The 13,548-nt window shown below is 40.0% G+C and overlaps 1 protein-coding gene across 1 annotated transcript in view; it reads right to left on the minus strand.

The window, feature by feature from the left end:
- Nucleotides 1-13,548, minus strand: part of TRAK1 (trafficking kinesin protein 1) — a 133,989-nt gene that overhangs the window by 57,573 nt on the left and 62,868 nt on the right.

The following is a 13,548-nucleotide window of genomic DNA, read 5'->3' on the forward strand; positions in this document are numbered from 1 at the left end:
CTGCTTTGTTACATTATTCTGGGCTGATATAATAGAAGCCTTTATTCACCCTATTACTGCCAAAGTGGCAAACAAAATGATAGAATTCAAAGAATTAGGACAGCAGAATGCGTCCTCTTGCAATAAAGCTGATCTACTTCTGCTCTTTGGCTTCTTCATGAGCCACTGACCTTCCTCCTCCCCACTCCCACCAAACATCTAAGCTTCATAGTCATAATGAAGGGATTAGTACAAACTTTCAATATTCCTAAAAAAATGATTAAGGTCTTCACACAGAATGGCTCAACACTTGTGCTCGCCATTTTGGAAATGAAAGAAAAAACATTGGTTTTGCAGCATCCAATAAAACCTTGTTTAAGCTATTAAAAGAGAATCTGTCTGAGGAACAGAATTCATTATATCATCATTAAGCACAGCAATTCAAAAAGCGTATCTGAATCCATGCAGGTACAGTTACTAAAGGGAGTGATATCCATTTTGTTCACAACTGCCATCCCTTTCACCTCTTTCTCCCCCTACTTGGGAAACTATTTCTTTGTGGACATAAGTAGAAACATTGGAATAGGTGAAATTGTTATACACATTAATGACACAAAGTACGAGGTCATACTGGCTCTGGCCAAGGGAGTGTCTGTCCAGCTAAAGGCTCCATCTGCAAGAACAGCCATGAGCAGGTAAGGGAGAACCAGCCAACACCCTCAATTGGCCTCCCAACCTCCATTTTTTTTCCAGCTTCAGAGATAACCTGAGACAGATGTAATTTCTACTTTCAGCAATTCTTGAAGAACTTATCCTGTCTGTTCTTGAGCTCATGTATATTTTTAGCACCTCCAACATCCTCTTGCAAGGAATTCCATGTACTTCTATACACAATAGAAGAAACCCTCACCTTCTGCTCTGCAACTCACTTTTACTAACTTAATTCAATGCTTCCAGCTCTGGAAATCTGAACGCTCAATTCACCTCTTCTTTCCAATTGCTCATGATTTTGCAAATTTCTGTTAAGCCTTCTATTTCTAGATTTCAGATTTCTATTTCACCTTCACTCGTGACTTTTACTCTACTCCCTTACTGGTACCATTTTGCTTTACTGTAACAGAAATAGGTTAAGAAATACAATCACAGAATCACAGAAACATAGAACACTGTGGGCTGGAAGGGACCTTAAAGGTCATCTAGTTCCAACCCTCCTGCCATGGGCAGGGACACCTCCCACTAGATCTGGCTGCCCAAGGCCCCATCCAACCTGGCTTTGAATACTTCCAGGGATGGGGCAGCCACAGCTGCCCTGGGCAACCTGTGCCAGTGTCTCACCATCCTCATAGTGGAGAATTTCTTCTTAATGTCTAATCTAAATCTTCCCTCTTCCAATTTAAAGCCATTCCCCCTCATCCCATCACTTCATGCCCTCGTAAAAATCCCTCCCCAGCTTTCTCGTCGCCCCTTCAGGTACTGGAAGGTCGCTATAAGGTCTCCCCAGAGCCTTCTCTTTGAGGCTGAACAACCCCAACTCTCTCCACTTGTCCCCATAGCAGAGGTACTCCAGCCCTCTGATCATCTTCTTGGTCTTCCTCTGGACCCATTCCAACAGTTCCATATTCAGAGGAAAACACATCAATTTCATAACCACACTAGTATTTCAGACATATTCATTTAAAGAATTACCACCGCAGTAACTTTCAGCTTGGGAATTGCCACATCCCTTTTATATATTGACAGCTGATGCATAGATTAACAGATCTGTTCATGCATCTGCCATGTGACTGTCAGTGGCAACTGGTTATATTATTTATTCAACTCCAAAGTCGCAGACCAGGTCCAAACTCAAATAACCCTTCTCCTGCAAGTACATTATTTCACTAGAAAATAATGCGTTTAAGTCTGCAAACGAAAAAAATTCAGTGTGTTCAGTCTACAATACAGTAACCTATATGGTAATTTGCACAGGATTCCCCTCTACTCAGCACTGGTGAGGCCGCACCTGAGGTACTCTGTCCAGTTCTGGGCTCCCCAGTGCAAGAGACATGGACATACTGGAGAGAGTCCAGCGAAAGGCCACTAAGACAATTAGGGGACAAGAGCAACTCTCCAATGAAGAAAGGCTGAGACAGCTAGGACTGTTCAGCCTGGAGAAGAGAAGGCTCAGGGGGACCTCATCAGTGTATAGAAATACCTAAAGGGAGGCTGCACAGTGGTCAGAGCCAGGCTCTTTGCAGTGGTGCCCAGTGACAGGACCAGAGGTGACAAGCACAAACTGAAACACAGGAGGTTCCCTCTGGACATAGTAGATTTTTATTTTTGTTTTTAATATGAGGTTGACTGAGCACTGACACAGCCTGCTCTACGGAACATGCCTGAGCAGGGGTATGAGACTAGATGACTTGCAGAGGTCCCTTCCAATCTCAACCACTCTGCTGCTCTGTCATTTTGTAGCTCAATGGCCTCCACCCCTTTACTTCACTTGCTTAGTAGCCACAAAAATTCTTTGAACTTCTCTCATTATACAAAATACTTATTTCAACTTCCTAGACAGAAGGAACAAAGGCACCAGGTTTCTGACCACTGTGAACTCTAAAGATACACAGAGACTGAAGTACTAGAGCTCTTTCACAAATACAGTTCCCCACTAACACTGTGAGACATTCCTGGCTGGGCAGCAAACTGCAGCCCATGCGTCTAAACCACTGGATTTGCCTCATTTTGCTCTTAAGCCCCTGTCTATTCTGCTTCCCAAGCCACCTTTAGCACCTGGGGCCAAGCTCTGCTGCTCTCTCACAGATGTGGCCATCAGTCAGTCTCCACAGGAGGAGAACCAATGTTTGTACTTCAGTTATTGCTGGTGGAGTTGGTATTAATGCCTAAGTCAGTCAACCTGCTCTAGGCTGGAAGCCCATCATTCTTGCGCAAGGAAGCACAGCCTTAATCAAGGCACCACCACAGTGACTGCACTTTGTCCCCATTTGTAGGATACCAAAATGCAAAGTCAAAAGAATTTTAATAAATAGTCACACCTGAGCTTTGGCTGACAGAACAAAAGCTGTTGTCTTCAGCTTCTCTCTCTCTGTACCCACGACAGACCAGGAAATCTTTATGCCCTATCAGCTTCTAGCTTTACACATGAAAAAACAAAAAACATTGATTTCCTCACAGAGGAGACAGAAGCTATCCCAGTCATTGCTTTTCCATAAAGAAAACCTTAGCCCTCTTGAAATCAACCATCTGAAAAGAAAAAAAAAATTACTTTCATTTTTACAGATATGGCATTATTTTGGCTTCATTTTGCTGATTAGATTTTTAGTATGCCCAATATGGATGTGAGAGCAGTACAATCAGTGTACCTGAAATTCAGGTTAGTAAATCACAAAGGACTACATGAAAGCCACTAAAAGCCACTGGACATGCAAAGGTTATATTACTATCTTTTTATAAAAAAAAAAAATCATATTTTGAATAGTGCAAGCTTTTTTTGCCAGATGCGACCATTCTGTCCTCACACTGTACCGTTTTGAAACGGAGGAATGGGACAAGACACTCCAGCCCTAGCTCAGTCTTGCAGAATTTCAGTTATGCACACTCAGAAGGCAAGGACTGCACATGCTATTAAAGGCAATTAAGGCTACACTGTTAAAATACCTTCAGAGAAAAATAAAGGTTCCTATGGCAACATTAACTCAATTGCTCTGCATATAAGCTATTTGTTCCACTTGTATTATTTTTGTCCAAGAGGTAATTTTGGTTTGCTAATGATATTAAACAAGCATTTAAAATATAAATAATGAACACTGGCTACCTGCTTAAGTTGCTGCAGGAACTCTGTCCTTTTTATTTCCCGACATTTTAAACAAAGGAAATCTTCAACACGCTAGAGTTTTCTTCTCACTGCTGTACCCCCTACACATCCTCCCCCTTTCAACAAGGCAGGATAAAAATAGTTCAAGGTAGAGGTTTGGGGCTGTTTGCTTTATTGATATTTTTCTACAGATCTGATTTGAAACATATTGTTGTAATCCAGAAAGGCGTTGTTTTTTTGTGAAGAAAAATGACTTGTGTGGTCAATTGATTTCAGAACCCCTCAAGAGACCTGGAAATAATGGGATAAGTGTATCATCTTCCCAGCATGAAAACAGAAACCCTGGACAGACAGATTACTACATATCCAGCTATCCACAGGGAAGTATCCCTTCAATTACATAAGAAATAGTAGCTCTATAAAGCGGGAACTGAAAGCGTTGTCAGGTTGAACATGAAAGTTTGATCAGGACGACAAAGCAGCTCCATGCTTGCCAAACATTTTAAACCTCTGCAGCCCTACTTTTTCTTCCCAAATCTGTAGATCAGATTCATCTGAAACTCTGAAACTCTGTGTATTCCTATCTCTATATTACAACACTGCATTTGGCTGGAGTATTACTGTGTCACTCACCTAAAAGTTCATGTAAAGCTCGAGCTTAAGAAAGATTTCAAGTCATTGATCTGTGCCTGTAAGGGGCTTGCTTTTTCTTATTTCAAAGCTAAATACAATTATTCACATTCATCTGGCATTCCCTTCCAGATGCTAGATTTTGTTCTATTTTTTTTTTTTATGTTTAGTGTTCAAGCAAACAAAAAAAAACCAAACCCTTTCATTTGTTCTCCTCAGAGCAAAATATACAGACTGATAAAGAATTCCCATAGCCAGCTGTGATCAGCTAGACTGAGCACTCATTAAGTTTGCAGTTAAAAATGGGTTTTATTAGGCAGAAAAGTTGGCTTGAAAAAGCTCACAAGCCCTCTCTTCTCCTTCCTTTTTGCTGCAACCAATGAACACTAAACTGATCTGCCTGAATAAGCCAGACTATTAAAAAAAAAAAAATCACACAAATCCTTTTCCTCATTTGAAGAGGATTTTTGACAAAGATATTTTCAACTACCTTATTTATAAACACAACCTCTCGAGAAAGTTGTAGCAGCACACTCAAGGATGCACTGAACCATACTGCAAGGGTGCAAATCAGCAAGTCATCTCTGCTGGGAAATAAGGTATTCAAAAGAATGACATTACATAGTATGTCACTATAAATCACGTGTTCCCATGCTTAGTCATTCCTAGCTTTCTTCTCCAAACTTTTTCCAGTTTTGAGGGGATCCTTCGAAAATGAACACCAGAGCTGGATGGAAAACTTCCATGGCAGCTGCAACAGTGTGTTACTTCCCATTTGATTAACTCTGGGTCACATTTCTTCTCTTGGCTACAGCATCACATCGGGATGTTCAGATAATTAAACACCACATCCTTTCATTATTTTCTACAGTTGCCACCCTTCACAATAAAAGTTGCCCATCCCATTAACATCATCTGGAGTCCTTGTTATCAGAGGAGCAGCAGTACAGCCCACCACTCTCAATGCATATAGTCAGGGACTGACACAATAATCACTTCGCAAATGTTTTGGTTTTTTTTTTTTAAAAACAGTAGTTATTAAAGAGCATTAATAAGCAAAGCAAGCATATTTAGAAGCCCAACCAATTTTCAAGGACAGGCTGGCATGCTGTTATTTCTAAATTGGGATCTCAGTTTTCTGAAGTGAAGATTTACTGGTGTTTCACTTTGTAAAAGAACACTGAACAGGAGTCATCCTGTGACTGCACATATAATAAGAGCAAACAACTCCAACTTAGCACAGAGATCTCTTCCAGTGTAGTATTTTGCTTAACAAGAAGCCACTAAGGCTTGCTTAACCTGAAAAGAGTGGAAATAGAGCAGTGAAAGACATGTACCAGCACCTTTCAAAACTGGTATTCAGAAAAATGGATGCTTCAGATTTGATTGAATTTCCTTTGTCAAAATGCGATTACTAGCCAGGGTTCCAAAACAGTACAGTTACCCCCACTATGGAGAGGACAGAGCTGGTCCCTTTTGAACACCATAAGGGCACACTGACCTCACCTGGCAGAGACAAAAGGCTCTCTGGATGCAGAGAAGAGCTTGGCTGTTCTCCCATTGAACCAGAATGATTTAACATGAAACAGGGACTGGACAGATTAAATCAAGTTACTTAGGGACAAAACCCCCTATTTTCTGCATGAAAGGATTATTCCTCCCTTGCCTCAAATTATTACCGGAGAGTACCACATCCGCATTTGTATGAAATCAGAATTGATGTGGTCTTCAGCAACCTACCTGCAAAACCAGCTGCCTAGTTTAATAAAGCTATCACCAGGCATACTTAAATACTGTAAATGAGACCAAGATAGCAAGAGCTGGATATTAAGAAAATACACACCTATCCAGCATAAGGAAATAAAGAAGAGTAAAGCTTTAAAGAGTTAGATTTTGTACGGTTCCTGACCTGGAAATAACATGAACTGCAATATCTGGGTTTTGGGGTTGGTTTTTTCCCCCGAGACAACAAAAACATATGTAAAAAGTTGAGCTTAACATCATGCTTGATTGGATAGACAAAAATATTACAGTAGCATAGTTATGTCCTATTTTTCTAACAAGGAAGGGGAAAAAAAAAACCACTGACAGTCAGGATCACAGCTTCATAGGAGAGGAAAGGAATGGAAGTTGCATTACATTGAAAGAAAACAGAATCAGGGAGGCCAGAAGTGGACACAGCACTCCAGGCATAGCCCCACGAGTGCCAAGTAGAGGGGGAGGATCACCTCCCTCAACCTGCTGGCAACATTCCTCCCAATGCAGCCCAGGATATCATTAGCTTTCTTTGCAGCAGGAGCACATTGCCAGTTCACGTTCAACTTGGCGTCTACCATGACCTCCAGGTCCTTTTCTGCAAGGCTGCCTTCCAGCTGGTCAAACCCTAGCATGTATTGGTCCATGACTTTTTCTCCAGATACAGGACTTTGCACTTCCCTCTCCCAAACTGCACAAGGTTCTTCTTGACTTGTGTCTCCAGCCTGCCAAGGACCCTTTGAATGGGAGCTCTGGTGTTTCAGCCACTCCTTCCAGATCCTGTTCATGTCTCTTATCCTCCCTGATGCTGCGCAGCCTGCTAACTTCCTCCCTTAACTTCTCAACTTGGTGACAGCTCTTCAACAGCAGCACACTTCTGGCATACAAGGACATCCCTCCCTACCTCAGGAAGGGGCTCCAAGCACCTGGGACTTGCAAGGTTGCATCCAGCATCTGAAGGTCTATCTGGGTTAAAGTCTCTGCCCTGGTAGGGACAGGTACTTCAAAAACTGAGGAATGCACCCTGTGGCATATTACCACCATATCTGAAGGTTTAGTCTATTCCTAACTCGGATGAGGACCTCTTCTCTGCACCCTTCCACACAGACTGCTGCATCTGAATTCCAATGAAAACCAGTGAGCTGTATGAGAGGCATCCCACAGGAATGAAATAAACTGCTATCAGTATTTTGCCTAAAAGTTTTGATGGAGGATGTGGAGGGAGATTTAAGACAAAGGATCCAAATATTCTCATGGTATGTAGTTTTCTTCCCCACTACAGAGAAATCGGCCCAATTTACACTAGGCAAGACCATCCCTCCTGTTGTACTATCTCGCAATGCACATCCTCCATTCCATTAATGGGCTTTTAGGAGGTATAAAACCTTGCTGCAAATGGCAGAACATTAGTAGCCTCAGCATGATAAGGTTGCAATGTCCGAATGACTTGTCTACCTAAAAAAAAAAAAAATCACTTGGTATATTCTGTTATTGTCCTTCTCTTTCACTGTTCTACTAAACTATTTTTTATGCCAACTCATGAGTTTCACCTTTTTTATTCGATTCTCCTCCTCATTCCACTGGAGAGGAGGGGATGAACAAGTAGTCATTGTGGCTTTTTGTTGCCAGCTTGGGGCTAGACCAAAGCAGCCACATGGTTCACTGCTGTCAGCTTCAAGCTAAACCATGACACCTTCCACAGTGAAGAGCACAAAGGTACCCGATACTCTAATGACAATGATAAAAGAACAGTCCTTGTTGCTGAAAAATACTAAGATAACAATATTCAAAGCTTTTTCAGAAATCAATGCTTTGCAATTGTAAATATTAAAATATCATCCAAGTATCACAATTGATTTAAGAAATCTGAAGATGGCATTGGAAAAGCGATTTTAGTTTATTTTACAGATGTGTAGCATTATTATCCTTGATTTATGTTGTAATACAACCTACACAACGTTTATATAAGCCTACAAGAACAGTATTAGTAAGCAAAAACTTAACTTCTGAGTACTAAAAAACTAATCTGTACATTTTGTTTGCTGAAAGAGAACAGATGTGCTCAACAGAGAATCTAGGTTTTCAGTAACTACTGAAATCACCATAAGTGCACACACATCCACACCCCTCAACGATATCACTGCTTTTTTATTTTAATAGGCCACATCTTGACTCAGTTGTAACCACTACCCATAGTTAGAAAGATTAACTAGAACCAGTTCAGTAGACTGGAGAACCAGGAAAGAGTCAGTATTTAAGTGCACATCACAAGCATACAGCATTTCGCCACACAAGAAGTGAGTGTAGCATAAATACTTGCCCTGTATAGACTTTTATATGACAAGTCTTGCTAGTCTGGAACTCAATAATAAAGCTAGTTTAATTTATAGTTTCTCATTACACACAAGCTGCAGAAGATACCTCATTTTACTGAAAACCTTCCCAGACCACAGTGGCTTCCCTACTCTCTGTCTTTGCTTTGAAGTTCTCTTCCTCCATCCAAACTTGTGCTTAGCTTCTAAGTACATTCCACACTTGTTTTCCTATTTTAAGGAGAAATAACAGAATACAAGAACAGATGACATTTTGTGAGCATCAGGTTATTTTTGAGAGCAGCTGGACTCCATGCACCCTTTACAGTAGATTCTAGTATGCCATTATGTTCTATTAAAGATGGATGTACAAACCCAAGGAGACCTAAAGAAGCAATCAACAAAATATCAGAAACTGAAACAGAGGTGTCCATTAAGACAGTGGCCCCAATAGAAGCATTTACACCCTCCATTCTGCAATCCAAAGGTCCACTCTTTTCACTCAAAAATGATTGACTGTTCTTCTAAATTCGAGTGTTGTCTTGCAATATGCTTTGTATGGTAAAACGGAACCCACCCTCTTTTGTCCTCTGAAACAGTACTTGTTCAGTCACAGTAAACCAAGTTTTAATAGTTAATAATCTACTTTTTGATGGAATGAAAATGCATCTTTATACTTTAAAACGCTTGATAATACATCATCCTGCTCTTTAGAAAACCCCACCATTTCAGTGCTTCTACTATAAAAGGACAGCAATGCAGCTGCCAATTACCTTACATGCTGAATCACTCCTGGAAATAATATTTCTCATGGATTCTCTCCTGGGAGCAAATGCAAACACAGATGAACTCAAACTAGAGAATACTGTCACTACAAGTGATTTAGATTATTTTACAGATAAGTCTTTGGAGACACATGAATCTATGCCAACAACCACAGAGCTGCCTCTGTTAATAAATATAAATATATTATTCATAAAATAAAAATGACGGACAACTACATGTGCAGTACCACAAGTTCCCTAATAACAAACCTGTTTTATAGAAAAGGGGAATACTAGATGGATAATGAGAATGAATTCTAGAATGCACAATGGGTATACGTGAACATGTAAATGCATCTACCTAATAGAGAAATCATGTACTATAATTAATAATAAATGATAAATTCTTTGGAAGTATAGTTCTCAGAGAGGTAGTCTGTGGAGAATTACAGCATTATTTTCAAAGTGCAGCTTAACATTTTGTTTTGGGGTAGCAAAATCAATTAGAAATTTTTACATAACTTTTCCAACAAAGCAGCTTGCTCCCTTTCATACTGCCATTCTAAAGGGGGAACAAATGAAAGCAATGGTACACTTGAAAAGGCATTTATTTTCCGAATCAGTTACCTTACTAGGCTTAAGACAGCCACATCTATTAATCAACTTCAGGGCACTTTACAAGTCTTAACCAAAAACACATTTGAGGAATTATTTTCATTTTGAGTAGAGATTTAAAATTTGGTCTCTATAGTTTATAGTTCTCTCAAAACAACAACTACAAATATAAGTGTACGCTGACCTACATATACTATGCATATTTACTGTATATGCATATAAATACATACTTTAGAGATACACACACACACATTTAGAACACCTCACTTTCCTGCCTCTGTGGTGCTTGAAATACTCAGTATTTCAAGGTACTGAGGTTTAAACATCTATCTTGTTCAAAACTTACAAAAAGGAGGGGTCGGGACAGAGCTGGAGATACAGATCACAACCATGACATGAGGTTAAAGAGACATTGAGTATGGTAACTAGACATAAACATGTTCAAAAACTACAGCAGAAGTAGTACCTCATCTAGAGTACTGTGTCCAGTTCTGGAATCCTCAACCTAAGAAGGATATGGAGCTGTTGGAACCCATCCAGAGGAGGGCTAAGATGATCAGAGGGCTGGAGCACCTCCCATATGAGGACAGGCTGAGAGAGTTGGGGTTGTTCAGACTGGAGAAGAAAAGGTTCTGAGGAGATCTTGCAGTGACCTTCCAGTACCTGAGGGGGGCTACAGGAAAGCTGGGGAGGGACTGTTTACAAAGGCTTGTAGTGATAGGACTAGGGAAAATGGGTATAAACTGCAGAGGGGCATATTTAGACTAGACACAAGGAAGAATTTCTTCACCATAAGTGGTGAGGCACTGGCACACGTTGCCCAGGGAGGTTGTGGCTGCCCCATCCCTGTTCAAGGCCAGGTTGGATGGGGCCTTGGGCAGCTTGATCTGGTGGGACGTCCCTGCCCATGGCAGAGGGGTTGGAACTGGATGATCTTTAAGGTCCCTTCCAACACAAACTATTCTATGATTCTATGATTCTTCCCCAGTTCCAGTTGCTCGCAGTAGATACTTGAACAACCTTAAAACACTAAGTTGCAGCTCAAGACCATCACTACTGCACTACCATGCTGACTGTTTCCAACCTAAGCAGTTACACATTAACTGGCAGGTGATGAGACATTATAAAATGTTGCTCTTCCTGATAAGCTCTCTCCCTAAACAACAGGAATCCTTACAGAAGACTTATTTACATGTATTAACAATGAACAATATTTACATATATTAAAAAATATACAAACATTCCCTTGTTGTCCAGTATTTTTCAGTCTGTGAACATGTCCTGAACAAAGCCACAAGATGATCCCCAGTGTTCCATTCTGGTTTCAAAGCTGATTAACACTACAACACACCAGGAAGCATAAGTAATCAAAAGACTTAATTTCACTCCTAAAAAATTATTCTGCACTAGCTCAAGCTTTAACATTATTTTAGTTATCTTTGGGTGTCTCTAACAAGCTTAAAGGTAAAGCAACAATTTGTATTAATTTCAATAAATGTATTTATTTTGCAGCGAATCCTTTTCTTTTGCAGTAAAACCAGTGAATTCTTCCTTTGCTTAAGGAAAACTTTGACAGACTACAAAATTTCATTTTTATTATTTATTAAATTTAACTGCATCCATACAATTCTCTGACCACCGGGATACTGTTTTGAAAACAGCGGAAATTTGTAAGATTATACTAAAACTTGTCAGTAGTCAAGTAACAGTATTTGCTCATCACTTTGCCAGGGTTTGTAAAACAAACTGAACAGGTACAGGAGTGCCTTGATTGCAGCACTGAAAATGAATCACTGTGCAAGCAGCCACACCCTTGAAAACACTCTCCACAGTGATTACGGTATAATTTACTTTTCTGCCAACTGACTTAAATTAATATTTTTTGATAGTTCATTTTTCCATAAGCCAATGTTTACCATCAATGCCATAATTTCAAAACATGCCAAAGTCTTATGATCTGGTACTCTCATGTATAGATGCGTTGTATGACTTGTTCACAATAACTGAACAAGCAAGAGAGCCCAGTTTCCAGGGTATCACTCTAAGGCTCAACCAAATTTGCTCAAACTTCTTAAGCTACTATCTATACACAAGTGCCTCTATATAAGCAGTAAGGAATAAACTTTTTTTTTTTAAATGGAATTTCTTGCCCAGTTCCTCTTCTTTAAGCAGTTACTTCGCAATCAAAGCAGAAAACAAATGGTGTGGCAAGAAATTACACTCTTCTTTTTTTATTCAGCGCAGTTGACTGGATGAAATCTCCTATCTCAGCAATATGGTAAAGCTGCAGTCATTACATTTGTGAGCTGAACACCATATACAATTGTTTAAGTACTCACAGTTACAGGCAGCTACTGCTATCAGATTCCTCTGCTGCACACAGTTTCATTTTGTATCCTGCCTCAAGAGTCAGGCACAATTGCAAATGACATGGCCCACCAGCATCTCAGCTAGGAGAGTCAGAGTGCTTCGACATGGATTTTTTGCCTTTCTTACCCCTCTAGCAAACAATCTATTCCCATGGTTATTGCAGAAGTGCACCCGCATAGATAATCTTATCACGAGACAGGATTAATCTGGTTACCAAAGACTTTGAAAACCTGACATTCCAAAACATATCGTTAAGTCAACTTCTGCCATCATTGTAACAACACGAATGAACTAATACAAACCAAGGAGTTGTAGTACAACCAATTCTATAGATCAGCTGCAGCTGCTTTTGTCTGATTGGCAGGAGGTGTAAAGCATATGTAAGCTACGTACTAAAATACTTAATGCCTTCTACTGAAGCGTTACAGCCAGAAACTCAGTTCTTCATGTTCTTAATGCTTATCCTTACCAAACTTGCTCCTTACAAAGTGAATTCTCCAAGTGCTTCAAAATGAAATGACGCCATCTTTGCAAAGGTTTCTGTTGAACCATGTAACTCATCCCTTCCAAGCTCCACAGTGCCTCAGTGAGTCTACCTACATGAACCTACTCCTATAAATCTATATAAATCAACTACTACATAAGTCTAACAACTATACCTTTAGCATAAAACCTGTTTGCTTGATACTCTGCAGACCATTTTAACACTCAACACATGTAGAAGTGCAAAAAAAATTGCAACTTCTTGTGAAGCCACAGAGGGGAAAGAAAAAGCCTTCTGTGCTTGCGCAGCTAAGTCAATACCCACTGTGGAAGAACCAAGAGAGACGCCAATCTATTCACCACAATAGAAGCATCTACAGGCTCAAACTAAAGAACGAAAAAACAGGAAGGTCACAACACTACATGCTTTCTCTTCTAGCACAAAAGTCAGTATGAACTATATGAATATGAACAAAAGAAAGAATGAAGGGACAAACCATCTCAACTCAAATGCTCAGTTTGCTTCTTAAGTTTTTCCTAGAAGCATAAGCTGCAGAGAAATTATTTGATGTCACGTTGTGATGCTGGCACACTGTGCCATGAAACAACAGCACAGCATGTCAGAGAATACATTCAAAAAAAAAGCAAATACTGAAACAGATCTAAACTTTTTACATTGTATATGTACAGGAATTTCAGTCTCTTGCCAGAGAGATGACAAGCAAAAAGGAGTATTTCACTTTTGCTGATGTTTGATAATGTGGAGGGGTACACGCACAGATTACAAATGCAACTACTGTTTCTGATTAAAGGCTTCCTTTGTTTTCTA

Source organism: Cuculus canorus, chromosome 2, assembly GCF_017976375.1.
Source record: "Cuculus canorus isolate bCucCan1 chromosome 2, bCucCan1.pri, whole genome shotgun sequence".
Taxonomy (NCBI): Eukaryota; Metazoa; Chordata; class Aves; order Cuculiformes; family Cuculidae; genus Cuculus; species Cuculus canorus.